This window comes from Anomaloglossus baeobatrachus, chromosome 10 (genome assembly GCF_048569485.1).
Source record: "Anomaloglossus baeobatrachus isolate aAnoBae1 chromosome 10, aAnoBae1.hap1, whole genome shotgun sequence".
Lineage (NCBI taxonomy): Eukaryota > Metazoa > Chordata > Amphibia > Anura > Aromobatidae > Anomaloglossus > Anomaloglossus baeobatrachus.
Genome location: NC_134362.1, coordinates 25,186,972 through 25,200,002, shown reverse-complemented (window position 1 = coordinate 25,200,002; position 13,031 = coordinate 25,186,972). Strand labels below are relative to the sequence as shown.

Genomic DNA, 13,031 nt, shown 5'->3' with positions numbered 1-13,031 from the left:
TTGTTGAATAATTGGAAAATGGAAATGTTTTCTCTCTACCCCTTTCGAAAAGAAAATGGGATGTGAGGCTCCTCTCCATTGGCGGATGACGATTTTAGTGGCAGCCAATGGGCAGGCCGGCTGCTATGTATTTATTTAGCGCTCAGGGGGAGAGTTCCCTCTTTACGCAGCGCCTCTGCTCAGCGCTGGCAGCTCCTCCCGGCTCCGGTCTCCGCGCGCTGCACACACGGGCGGCGGGGAGCTGTCCGCGGACAGAGGTGCTGAAGTGGCCGGATCCTCGCAGAGGCGGACGCAGGAGGCAGGGGCTGCGGAGGGCTCGGAGCACCGGAGCTGCTGGAAGACAAGCTGGATCAGGTCCTTCTCGAATCTTTTTGCGGTCTGGGCTTGCTGTATGTCAATACGTAGCCGGGAAGCCCTTACCCCAAAAAGCATTTGCGGAGGGCGCATTCACCGGCAGCAGCGAAGAGACCACAGTGACCTCCTAATCTGAGAACTACACCGACGGCGACCTCTGAGCGATAACTGAGCCCCCTCCCTTCCCCGACTATGTGTATGCACCCCCAACACTTCTCCTCCAAGACCACCAACTACTCAGTACTTCTCCACGACCCCCCAACACTTCTCCAAGACCACCCTCAACCTCACACTTCTCCAAGAATGCAAGACTTCTCCAACACTTCTCTAAGAATACAAGATTCCTCCAAGACCACCACTCCCAACTTAACATTTCTCCAAGACCACCCTCAATTCAACACATCTAGAAGAATACAAGAGTTCTCCAAACCATCCCCAACTTAACCCTTCTTTTAGATCCCTCCCAATTTAACACTTCTCCAAGACCACCCTCAATTCAAGACTTCTCCAAGATCATCACCCCCAACTTAACACTTCTCCAAGACCACCCTCAATTCAACACATCTAGAAGAATACAAGAGTTCTCCAAACCATCCCTAACTTAACCCTTCTTTTAGATCCCTCCCAATTTAACACTTCTCCAAGACCACCCTCAATTCAAGACTTCTCCAAGATCATCACCCCCAACTTGACACTACTCCAAGACCACCCTCAATCCAGACCATCTCCAACACTACACCACCAATTCTCCATGGTCACCTCTCCAGGATCAATACAACACTTCTACAAATCCTTATTGTTTAGGCAAAAGTTTGCCCAAAAATCCTCAAGATCTCGGGACGCCCCCCCAAAAGTCACACCCACCATGTGTCCCCTCCACACCCCCCTCCAACAATCACCCATAAAACATAGTGGTTCCTACAAACCATAGCCCCTTTTGATCACTTCTTACAACTTTTTGGACCGGTAGGTGGGCGCACAATAAAGCAGGTCACCCCTTTGTGTGCCGCGCCCCCTTTACACCGAATAAAAAGTTCAGCAAAAAAAAAGTTGCAGTCCCTCTTTTCCTCCCTCCGAGCCTAGAAACGATCGTGCTTCCTCCAGCTCGGCACCAGCTCCATTCATCCACACGGCGCGCACGGAGCAGGGATGAGCACAGGGGCGGCTGCTTCTGTCGCGATTTGTAATGAGTGGAGGGTCGAGATCACGACATAGTGACCCGATAATAAAAGACCAGAGTGGGGAGCAATAGAAAACGAGTCAGGGGCTCCGGCAACTCAAGGGTTAGTGCGAGGATCGAGCTCAGAAACACGTCGGAAGCTTCAAACATATCTTCACGTCCATCTCAATAGGGACAATGCACAGATAACTTTGCAACATTGATCTATTAGTAAACAATCATTAAACATCAGTGAAAGTGATGATCAATAAAAGTGACAGCAGATATGTATATACATATATGTATAGACTGCTAATTAGAGTGCTGTGAACCCTGCACCATGCCCCCCCCCCTTTTATACTACTGTTTATAGCTGTAATAGTGACCCCCAAATTGAAGGCGATTCATTTTATACACCCCTCTCCATAGACAATCAATTGGAATCAATGTATCAAAAAAAGACATGAGTGTGGAAACCAATCCCTCCAATACAATGCAAGCAAACTCTGCTAACTCAAAATGATTTGGGGCTCCCCTTCCTCTAATATATAGACCCCTGAGCCCAAAGATGATAAATCCCAGAATAAAAGATGCGGCAGTAATGGCTTTACTGTCTGCTCCACACTGCACAGGAATCCTGCATCGCCCGACTAAAATTGATCGATTCTCTAAAGACAAAACTCCCATTGGGGAAAAGACTGTACCTTTAAATAGAAGAAAAGAAGTATAAACAATTGTTAGTGAAAAATGAGAAAAGGCAAAAATAGCTCTCAAGTTGGTATCACGTAAGATAAAGTCGCAGGTTGGAAAGAGATCTGATGATATCTGACCACATTGTAAGCGCTATTCAGGGGATTAGCAATAATTTGGGAGTAGTCCTCAGTTTTTATGACCATTTTAGTGTTTTAAAGGGACAGAGAAGAGGGATTCCTTAAGATTTCCTCGTCACCTGTAGATTTACTGCTGCAGATGAACTGGAAGTCACGACTCACCTTTCCAGCGCATGGTTAGGTGTGTCTGGGAGAGGAGGATGGTAAATGGACGCTCACTGGAGGGTTGGGGGAACTGGCAGCTTGATACATGAGGTGTCACCCCCAAAATGTTCCCTAGAACGTCTTTGTGAGTGGATTCAGTCCAAGTTGCAGGAGGATTGCACATTCTTTGTATGGTCCAGGGGTCTGTTGTGTTCTTCTACAGAGACCCCACAATGAGGGTAATGATGATAATATTATAGTAGGAATATACAACTGACATCTGTTCTTCTGGGGTCTATGAAGCGTCTCCAACTTCCAGGGGATTCCCTTGTCTGCAAGGTTTAAGTTTGCAGCTATATAGAAAGTTGCCTCTATGGCTATCAGCAGATATAAGGAGGAGGGAGACCTTCTGCAGAAACCTAGGAATGTCTCCAGGTCATTGTGTTGGCCAGTGGGCAGATTGTGTGCTTTGTGCTGTATATTTGGGCATTAGCTTTAGAAACAAGATCGGAGTTAATGGCTCCTGTAGTGAGAACCTACGTCCAGACTATAGTATCAGCTGCATGCAACTGACAAGGGCAATGATGTGAGCAGTAGTCTGTAGCATATATATATATATATATATATATATATATATATATATATATATATATATATACATACACACACACACACACACACACACACACACTATAGATTGCCATTGCCACATTGCCATTTGCTGTACCCCTGATTCCTAAATCTCTAGTCTTCCCCATTTTTGATGTCAGATACACAATATCATTAAGTTATTGAGACCTCTCAGGTATAAGTGACTGTATATAAGGCCATATGATACAGCGAGCTATACTTGAATGAATGCTATTAATGCTGCTGATGACCTGTTACTCTTGGGCACTCCTGAGTTCTAGTCCATGGCTGCTTGTCAATCATCATGGGCCTGTGCTTATTGAACTGGTCATTATAACTTTTCTTTGCTTTATATTGTACATCTATCTATGTTCAGTGCAGGTGTGGACCATTTTAAGTGCAGCTCTATGTTCCCCATTGTGTTCAGGGTGTATCATGGCCTCTGTCTTCTTGTCGTTTTAGGAATAAGATGTCCAAGATGACTTTCCTCCAGGACCTTACTGTGGGAGCTTGCCATGTACAGGTGAGGTGGTTATGTACAGACTGCAGGTATCCCTAATGCTAAAGAATAATTACCCATGTTTGGGCACATCCAGTACTCTAGAGAACTAAATAGCTGACATTTGGAATCTTAGGGAGGTTTCTATGTATCCAAAAATACATACATTGGCATGTGTGTCAGTTAATTAGTGCATACTGGGTCTAAAAACTTTGCTTACAACCAGTATGGTAGCAATATATGATTAAATAATGCAGGTATGTGCTATAGTAACTATAATATATACATACCTGCTCTGTGTATAGGGATATAGAATGTACTGTCCTCCATGAGTATAGAATGTGTTCTGTGTTTGCTGAGTATTAAGATACTGTCCTGTGTGTAGTGGACATTATATATAACCAGACGTTTGTGTATACATCTTGTCTAATGTAATAGATATAGTCGATATGTCTTGTATTATGTAACATGTGTCGTGTTTACACTTAGTGTAGTATATCCTGATAGTCCAAGGTTCCTGTCCTGGGGATATATATGTATGTTTGTCAGTATAATATTTTAAATACAAAAATATATATACATAGAAATAGAAAAAAAAAACAGCGCTTTTCAATACAAAGTTGGGGCCTCCAAGGTTATCACCAAAAAATTTCTTATATATAGAAAACTAACAAAAATAAAAATAGGAGCATCTCTCCAAAGTCAGATGATGAAGAAATGGATTTTAGTTAACCCATATGGTGTTTTGGCTAGAAATGGTAATCCTTGGTTGACAAAGGCCGTGCCATGCTGTGCCGAAACGTTGCATGGGCTAATTAAAGTCTGTTTTTTTCAACATATGACTTTGGAGTGATGCCCCTGTTTTTGGAGTGTAGAAGAGTGATAGATCGATGGATATAGATATGAGATAGATAGAGATATGAGATTGATAGATAGATTGATTGATAGAGAGATAGATAGATAGATAGAGGGATAGATAGATATGAGATAGAGGTAGATAGATAGAGGGATAGATAGATAGATATATATGAGATAGAGAGATTGATAGATATAAATATTAGATAGATAGATAGATAGATAGATGATAGATAGATAGATAGATAGATAGATTAGATATGAGATACATAGATAGATAGATTAGATATGAGATACATAGATAGATAGATAGATAGATAGATAGATCGACAGATAGATAGATATAGATATGAGATAGATGATAGTTAGAAATCAGATAGATAGATATAGATATAAGATATATTGATAGATACATAGATAGATGGATAGATAAATAGATAGATAGAAAAAAAGGACCAGAATGCTAATGGATTCCATAGTGGTGCAAATCCTCCCGGACACTATCCAACTGTCACAAAAAACAATAACCAAAAAAGTTGGCAGCACTGAAATATAAGCTGCAAAAAGGGGGACCTATTGATTAGTCCAGCGTGGCAATGTTTTCGGTTGTATTGAGAAAGGTTCAATAGAACCGAAACGTTGCCACATCGGATGGACTTATAAATAAATAGGTCCCTCTTTTTTGTATCTTCTATTTAAGTGCTACTGTATTTTTTGATTAATAAATAGAGAGATTGACAGTAGGTAGATAGATAACAGATATATAGATAGATAGATGGATAGATAGATAGAGGGATAGCTAGATAGAGGGATAGATAGGTAGACAGATAGATAATGACTCATAGTAATTACTCTTTTTGTCTTTAGGAATATTAGCTTACTAATGTTTGCATAACTGCTTTACAATACCAATGCTGTTTATGGCAGCACATGGCAGATTAATCTGATATATATATATATATATATATATATATATATATATATATATATATATATATATATATATATATATATATATATATTGTAAGCCAGTGGCTATATATGGGATTCCCTTCTATAGGAATAGCTACAAATGTGAACCTTTGCTTTAATGGCTTCTTAGTATCAATATTTGTTAGTTAAGTATGAACTGAAACCTAATAACTATTTAGGCCTCACTACACAGCACTGTCCTGTGATTTTGCACCTACTAACTGAGCAATACAATACAGAAAGGAATGGAATGACATTTCCCTACATGTATCCATTTACAGGCCGGGGCTTGGAAATTAATTTCCATGAAAATAAGGGAGGATTGTTTCCATTTAAAACTAGAGAAAAAAAATGGAATAAGATTGTAAAGCAATTATGCATTTTGGGTAACACTGACCTTTAAGCACATTTCTGACAAACACTCATGTCTCTCCTACTCTCAGGACCTTCACGTAAAAGCCAAATTCCCGGTTGAGCCCTGGGTAGGCCATGTGTACAGTGAGCAGAGGATGCCCCAGCTCCTTTGCATACTGTAGCAGGTAAGTCGCTCTTGGTTCCTATCATGCCCTTGAGGACACAGACACCATAGCTGGCTGCAGACATCATAGATTGTGGGCTCATCCCACCAAGTTTGGAGGCATCGGCCAACAATATACTGTCTATAGCCACCTATCTATACCTCTCTTGCTGTGCAATCAAGACAATCTATTGTTCTTCTGTAATCGGCCATTTGAGGGTTTATCGATGGGAAGTTCAGAAAACGTCTCAATCTCCCATGACCATCACTTTATGTCTCCAGAATCTGAGACCCTTCAGATACAAATGATCCACATATGTGATAGATACTAGCCACTCTTCTCTCAATCTTCACAGCTCTTCCCTACAACTAACCGTACTAAAAATCTCAATATGGCAAATCCAGTATCCGTCGAAGTTCTAAGACTTTTGCTCCATAATTGGTATCAATAGGGCTTTGATATACTACATGCTATATAAAGTTCACTTTGCATTAAACTAAACAATGATGATAAGAATTAAAATTTTCTATTCTTATTAATATTAGAGAAAGCAAAGCCGAGGTTGTGTTCAAGAGGTAGTTTTCGTAGATGGCGGCCTAGAGTGCAATATGGCCGTCAAGACGTGCAACCTGGGCTCATAGCGCTCAACTAGATGATTGTCCATCACCGATAGTACGGTGAATTCTGGAGCCAAGAGAGCAAATCCGACCCCTACCTAATAAACAGGATGGGTCTAATGCGTCTGCAGTATCGAAGCTCAGGTCTATGATTTTACATGAAACTGCACGTAAATCTAAAACTTTATCTTTTAGCATTACAATGTCAAATAGTAGACTGACTGACACACCGGTTCATTTAATTCAGCATTTAGAGAATAACCTCCCTGTTTATACCCTTTGGGTTAGTGACACTTTCGCTTTACAGTTATCTCAGGAATCAGAATGAATTTTACATGGGACTGCAGGTAAATCTAAAACTTCATCTTATTGCCATAAAATGGCAAATAGTAGACTGACTGACACACCGGTTCATTTACTTCAGCATTTAGAGAATAACCTCCCTGTTTATACCCTTTGGGTTAGCGGCGCTATCGCTTTACAGTTATCTCAGGAATCAGAATGGAATATAAACAATTCTGAGATTGGTGAGGTAAGTCAATGGAAGGGTCTATGGGTATCTGGTCATGGACTAGGGATTAAAAATGGGGTTAGATTTCACTGATTTGGGTTAGATTTCCCTAATTCTGGGGATTCTCAAGCTTTACATGGTCAATGGTCCTATGACCCTTTTGGGTCCCAGAGTCCAAAAGATGGTTGAACTACAGCTAGGCCTCAGCTGTAGTGGGATGGAAGGACACAAATCCAGCAGAGGGGTCCATATTTAGATTTTTATTTTCAATGGGGCTCCCTTTTCTTCCTAGGATAATACACAGTCCATGTACAATATCATCCAAGGCCTGCCATATACACACTGCTTATTGGAGATGTTCAGGTTTTTTTCTGTGCAGGTCTGATACATAGTGTCCAATAGCTGGACCTTGTTGGCTAAATAATCTGCTTATTAGTCCATACTTTGCAGGTCTAAGATTCATATATGGGACCGGGGCGAATGAAAAATTTACAATTTAAAAAAATAATATATATATATATATATATATATATATATATATATATATACACAAAAATAGCTCAACAGACAAAAACATAAAAGGGCATGATAAAAGTGTGTATATATTTGTATATATATATATATATATATATATATATACTGTATATATCTATATATATATAAAATTTCAAATAAAAAAAGAAAATAAATATATATACATATACTATATATATATATATATATATATATATGTATATATATATATATATATATATATATATAAAATTTCAAATAAAAAAAGAAAATAAATATATATACATATACTATATATATATATATGTATATATATATATATATATGTACATACACAAAAATAGCTCAAAGGATAAAAACATGAAAGGGCATGTTAAGATTGTGTGTGTGTGTGTGTGTGTGTATATATAAATATATATACTGTATATATATATATATATATATATATAAAATTTATAATAAATAAAAACAAATATATATTTTTAATTTATTTTAAATTATATGTATATACAGTACAGACCAAAGGTTTGGACACACCTTCTCATTCAAAGAGTTTTCTTTATTTTCAGGACTCTGGAAATTGTAGATTCACATTGAAGGCATCAAAACTATGAATTAACATATGTGGAATGAAATACTTGAAAAAGTGTGAAACAACTGAAAATATATCTTATACTCTAGGTTCTTCAAAGTAGCCACCTTTTGCTTTGATTACTGCTTTGCACACTCTTGGCATTCTCTTGATGAGCTTCAAGAGGTAGTCACCGGAAATGGTTTTCCAACAGTCTTGGAGGAGTTCCCAGAGATGCTTAGCACTTGTTGGCCCTTTTGCCTTCACTCTGCGGTCCAGCTCACCCCAAACCATCTCGATTGGGTTCAGGTCTGGTGACTGTGGAGGCCAGGTCATCTGGCGTAGCCCCCATCACTCTCCTTCTTAGTCAAATAACCCTTACACAGCCTGGAGGGGTGTTGGGGGTCATTGTCCTGTTGAAAAATAAATGATGGTCCAACTAAACGCAAACCGGATGGAATAGCACGCCGCTGCAAGATGCTGTGGTAGCCATGCTGGTTCTGTATGCCTTCAATTTTGAATAAATCCCCAACAGTGTCACCAGCAAAGCACCATCACACCATCACACCTCCTCCTCCATGCTTCACAGTGGGAACCAGGCATGTAGAGTCCATCCGTTCACCTTTTCTACAAAGACACGGTGGTTGGATCCAAAGATCTCAAATTTGGACTCATCAGACCAAAGCACAGATTTCCACTGATCTAATGTCCATTCCTTGTGTTCTTTAGCCCAAACAAGTCTCTTCTGCGTGTTGCCTGTCCTTAGCAGTGGTTTCCTAGCAGCTATTTTACCATGAAGGCTGCTGCACAAAGTCTCCTCTTAACAGTTGCTCTAGAGATGAGAAGGTGTGTCCAAACTTTTGGTATGTACTGTATATATATAAAATTTATAATAAATAAAAACAAATATATATTTTTTATTTATTTTAAATTATATATATATACTGTGCGTTGTGCGTTGTGTGTGTGTATTTCAAAAAATTATATATATAGATATATATATATATATATAATGTTATATATATATATATATATACACATACCATTTTAACATGCCCTTTTATGTTTTTGTCCTTTGAGCTATTTTTCTGTTTTCCTTTTTTGATACGGCATACCTACATTTGTTTTAGTCATTTTTTATTCTCTATGGCAAGGCGCCAAATATTAACCCCTTACGTTTACCCCAGACTACTTCCTGCATATGATGAGACAAAAAAAAGGATAAAATCCATCCATATACATGGACTGGCTCTATGGACTGACTCGTCTTGCTCTTTCTCTCCGTTTTATGGAGATATTTTTAGAAATTTTGTACATTTTTGTGTGGTGCTTTTTTGGGCCGTTGGTTATATGTATGCTTTTCAATAGATTCAGAACTTCTGTTTATTTTTGTTTGATAAATAATGTAAATATTTAAGGACAATATATAAAATGAAAAGCACTGATAATGGTCCAAAATCCCTTTCTCCCTTGGATTTTTTTTTTCCCAGTCCTTGTTTAGTCTCTTTTTCAAGGAACGTAATTGTCCGATCCCTTAGGCTCAGTGTCTTCTTTAAAGCCCCAGGACAGGGACATAGATAGAAGACATTAAAAGCAAAGCAACCCCCTGGTATTAACCTCTGTACCCCTACTAATAGGAAGGGGAATCCTTGTGCCAATAATTAAGGCTAGTGCAGCCATAATCACTCTCTATGGTCCTCATAGACATTAAAAAGGATGAAGGTAGATCTGTCCTCCAATAGGTGATTCCATAGGCGACTGTCCTAAGCTGGATGGGGTATTGAGGAATTGGGCAATTTACTTTGTTGTCCAAGGTGTTTAGATATAGGATGAGGGAAACTAACATGAATAGAGGATGGAAAACCCAGTAATGACCCTGCATTGGATGATCGGGAGACTAAACTATATATATGATGTACAATTGTATAGTAAATGTAACCTGTTCAACCCTCCTATTCTATAATTAGAGTATATACTGTACATTCCTATAGGGATAACAGGAAATTACATTTTACCTTACAAATTATAATTTGTATCCAGCTGTTTGTAAATAGTGCACATTGCATTTTCTAAGGTTCTGCCTTGTATATAGGGGGCATTGTATATTCTGAGGTACGGCCTTGTATATAGGGGGCATTGTATATTCTGAGGTCCGGCCTTGTATATAGGGGGCATTGTATATTCTGAGGTCCTGCCTTGTATATAGGGGGCATTGTATATTCTGAGGTCCGGTCTTTTATATAGGGGGCATTGTATATTCTGAGGTCCGGCCTTATATATAGGGGGCATTGTATCTTCTGAGGTCTTTTCTTGTATATAGGGGGCATTGTATATTTTGAGGTCTTGCCTTGTATATAGGGGGCATTTTATATTCTGAGGTCTTGCCTTATACATAGGGGCATGGTATAATCTGAGGTCCGGTCTTGTATATAGGGGGCATTGTATATTCTGAGGTCCGGTCTTGTATATAGGGGGCATTGTATCTGATGAGGTCTTGCCTTGTATATAGGGTGCATTGTATATTCTAAGGTCTTGCCTTATACATAGGGCATTGTATATTCTAAGGTCCTGCCTTGTATATAGGGGGCATTGTATAATCTGAGGTCCTGCCTTATACATAGGGGCATTGTATATTCTAAGGTCCTGCCTTGTATATAGGGGGTATTGTATAATCTGAGGTCCTGCCTTGTATATAGGGGGCATTGCATATTCTGAGGTCCTGCCTTGTATATAGGGGCATTATATCTTGTGAGGTCTTTTCTTGTATATAGGGGGTATTGTATATTCTGAGGTTCTGCCTTGTATATAGGGGGCATTGCATATTTTGAGGTCCTTCCCTGTATATAGTAATCATTATATATTCTGAGATACTGCTCTGTATATTGGGAGAATGGTATATTCCAAGGCTCCTGCTCGGTATATAATGATCATTGTATATTTTAAAGTGCTGTCCTGTATATGGGGGTGACATTGTATACAGTGACGGACTATTCTGTATATAATGATTGTATATAATGATGTCCGCTCTTTATATAGTAATCATTATATAGTCTGAGGCGCTGCCCTGTATATAGGGCTGTTGTATATTCTGAGATTTTGCCCTGTATATAGGGGCATTGTATATTCTTAGGTCCTGCCCTGTATATAGGGGTGTTGCATATTCTAAGACTTTGCTCTTGCCCTGTATATAGGGGGTATTGTATATTCTGAGGAGCTGCCCTGTATATAAGGGACATTGTATATTATTAGGTCCTGCCCTGTATATAGGGGGTATTGTATATTCTGAGGTCCTGCCCTGTATATAGGGGACATTGTATATTTTGAGGAGCTGCCCTGTATATCGGGGGTATTGTATATTCTGAGGAGCTGCCCTGTATATAGGGAGCATGGTATATTCCAAGGCTCTTGCTCTGTATATAGTGATCCTTGTATATTGTAAAGTGCTGTCCTGTATATAGGGACATTGCATATAGTGAGGACTATTCTGTATATAATGATTGTATATAATGAAGTCCTGCTCTTTATATAGTAATCATTATATAGTCTGAGGCGCTGCCCTGTATATAGGGGTGACATTGTATATAGTGAGGTCCTGCTCTCTATATAATAGGTGTAGTGGGCTCTATGCTCTGTGAATAGGGTGCAGAAGACATTACCAGGTCCTTGGTGCCCATAGTATGTATATATATATATATATATATACCGTACATATATATATATATATATATATATATATATCACTGCGGCTTGGGAGTGGGGGTCTGTTCCATGTCTGCTTCATTTTGAAAAGAATCTACTGAAGCACCAAAATGTGACAGGGGCAGCAGGACCGCCTTTATCATTAGGCTCTGGTGCAGGGCTGGTAAACAGAAATAATTTTAATATGGTAGATGAGGAGGAGATCAGTTTAGTACCAGTAACTACTATAGTGCCCACCACACATGCCCCCCATTGTCTGACTTCTCCAGTGTATATTGGCTACTTGGGGTGCACTTACTGGTTGCCCTTTATATCCCTTGTTTGTGTCCAGTCTATGGGATAATATGTAAAGGCCCCCATATACAATTAATTATACCCCCTCCATCACTGGTGGACACAGACAGAAGTGGCCACAGGACTGCTCTGGTCTCTGCATGGAGCATTCTCAGGTGCTGAGCCCGCTCTATACCTGGCTGTATAACAAGGCAGATGATCTGTTCTGATTGAAACTAGAATTGATGGCAGAAGTTTAACCCTATAGAATGGAATCTATACCGGTTAGATGGGGAGCTCTGTTATGTGTATAGGGCCTCTGCAACACGATCAATGGGTTGTTAAATAACAGACCCCGGGTACGTAGGAAGCGGGGAAATAGGACCCTCACTATGAGGCCCCAGATTTTTATGAATGCCTTGTGCTAGTGTAGAACCCTCCACTGTGGATGGAAATTAGGTGCAAAGTCCGGGGGTCCAAATTAACATCCTTCAAAATAGTAGTTACAAAAAATGGCAGCACTTAAAATCCCAATGTGATAAAAAGTGAGATACTGCAATACCCATATCACATGTGACATCTGTATATCATCATATCTATCTATCTATCCCTCTATCTATCTATCTATCTATCTATCTATCTATCCCTCTATCTATCTATCTATCTATCTATCTATCTATCTATCTATCTATCTATCTATCTATCTATCTATCTATCTATCTATCTATCCCTCTATCTATCTATCTATCTATCTATCTATCTATCTATCTATCTATCTATCTATCTATCTATCTATCTATCTATCTATCTATCCCTCTATCTATCTATCTATCTATCTATCTATCTATCTATCTATCTATCTATCTATCTATCTATCTATCTATCT

At 39.1% G+C, this 13,031-nt stretch overlaps 1 long non-coding RNA gene across 7 annotated transcripts in view; it reads left to right on the top strand.

The window, feature by feature from the left end:
* LOC142254519 (uncharacterized) overlaps window positions 1–13,031 on the top strand; it is a 145,870-nt gene that overhangs the window by 27,221 nt on the left and 105,618 nt on the right. For 6 of the 7 annotated variants that reach the window (XR_012727245.1, XR_012727244.1, XR_012727246.1 and 3 more), the window contains 2 exons: window positions 3,580–3,640; window positions 5,887–5,982. This is a non-coding gene — a long non-coding RNA (uncharacterized LOC142254519). The remainder of the gene's footprint in view (window positions 1–3,579; window positions 3,641–5,886; window positions 5,983–13,031) is intronic. The other variant, XR_012727247.1, reaches the window with a different exon arrangement.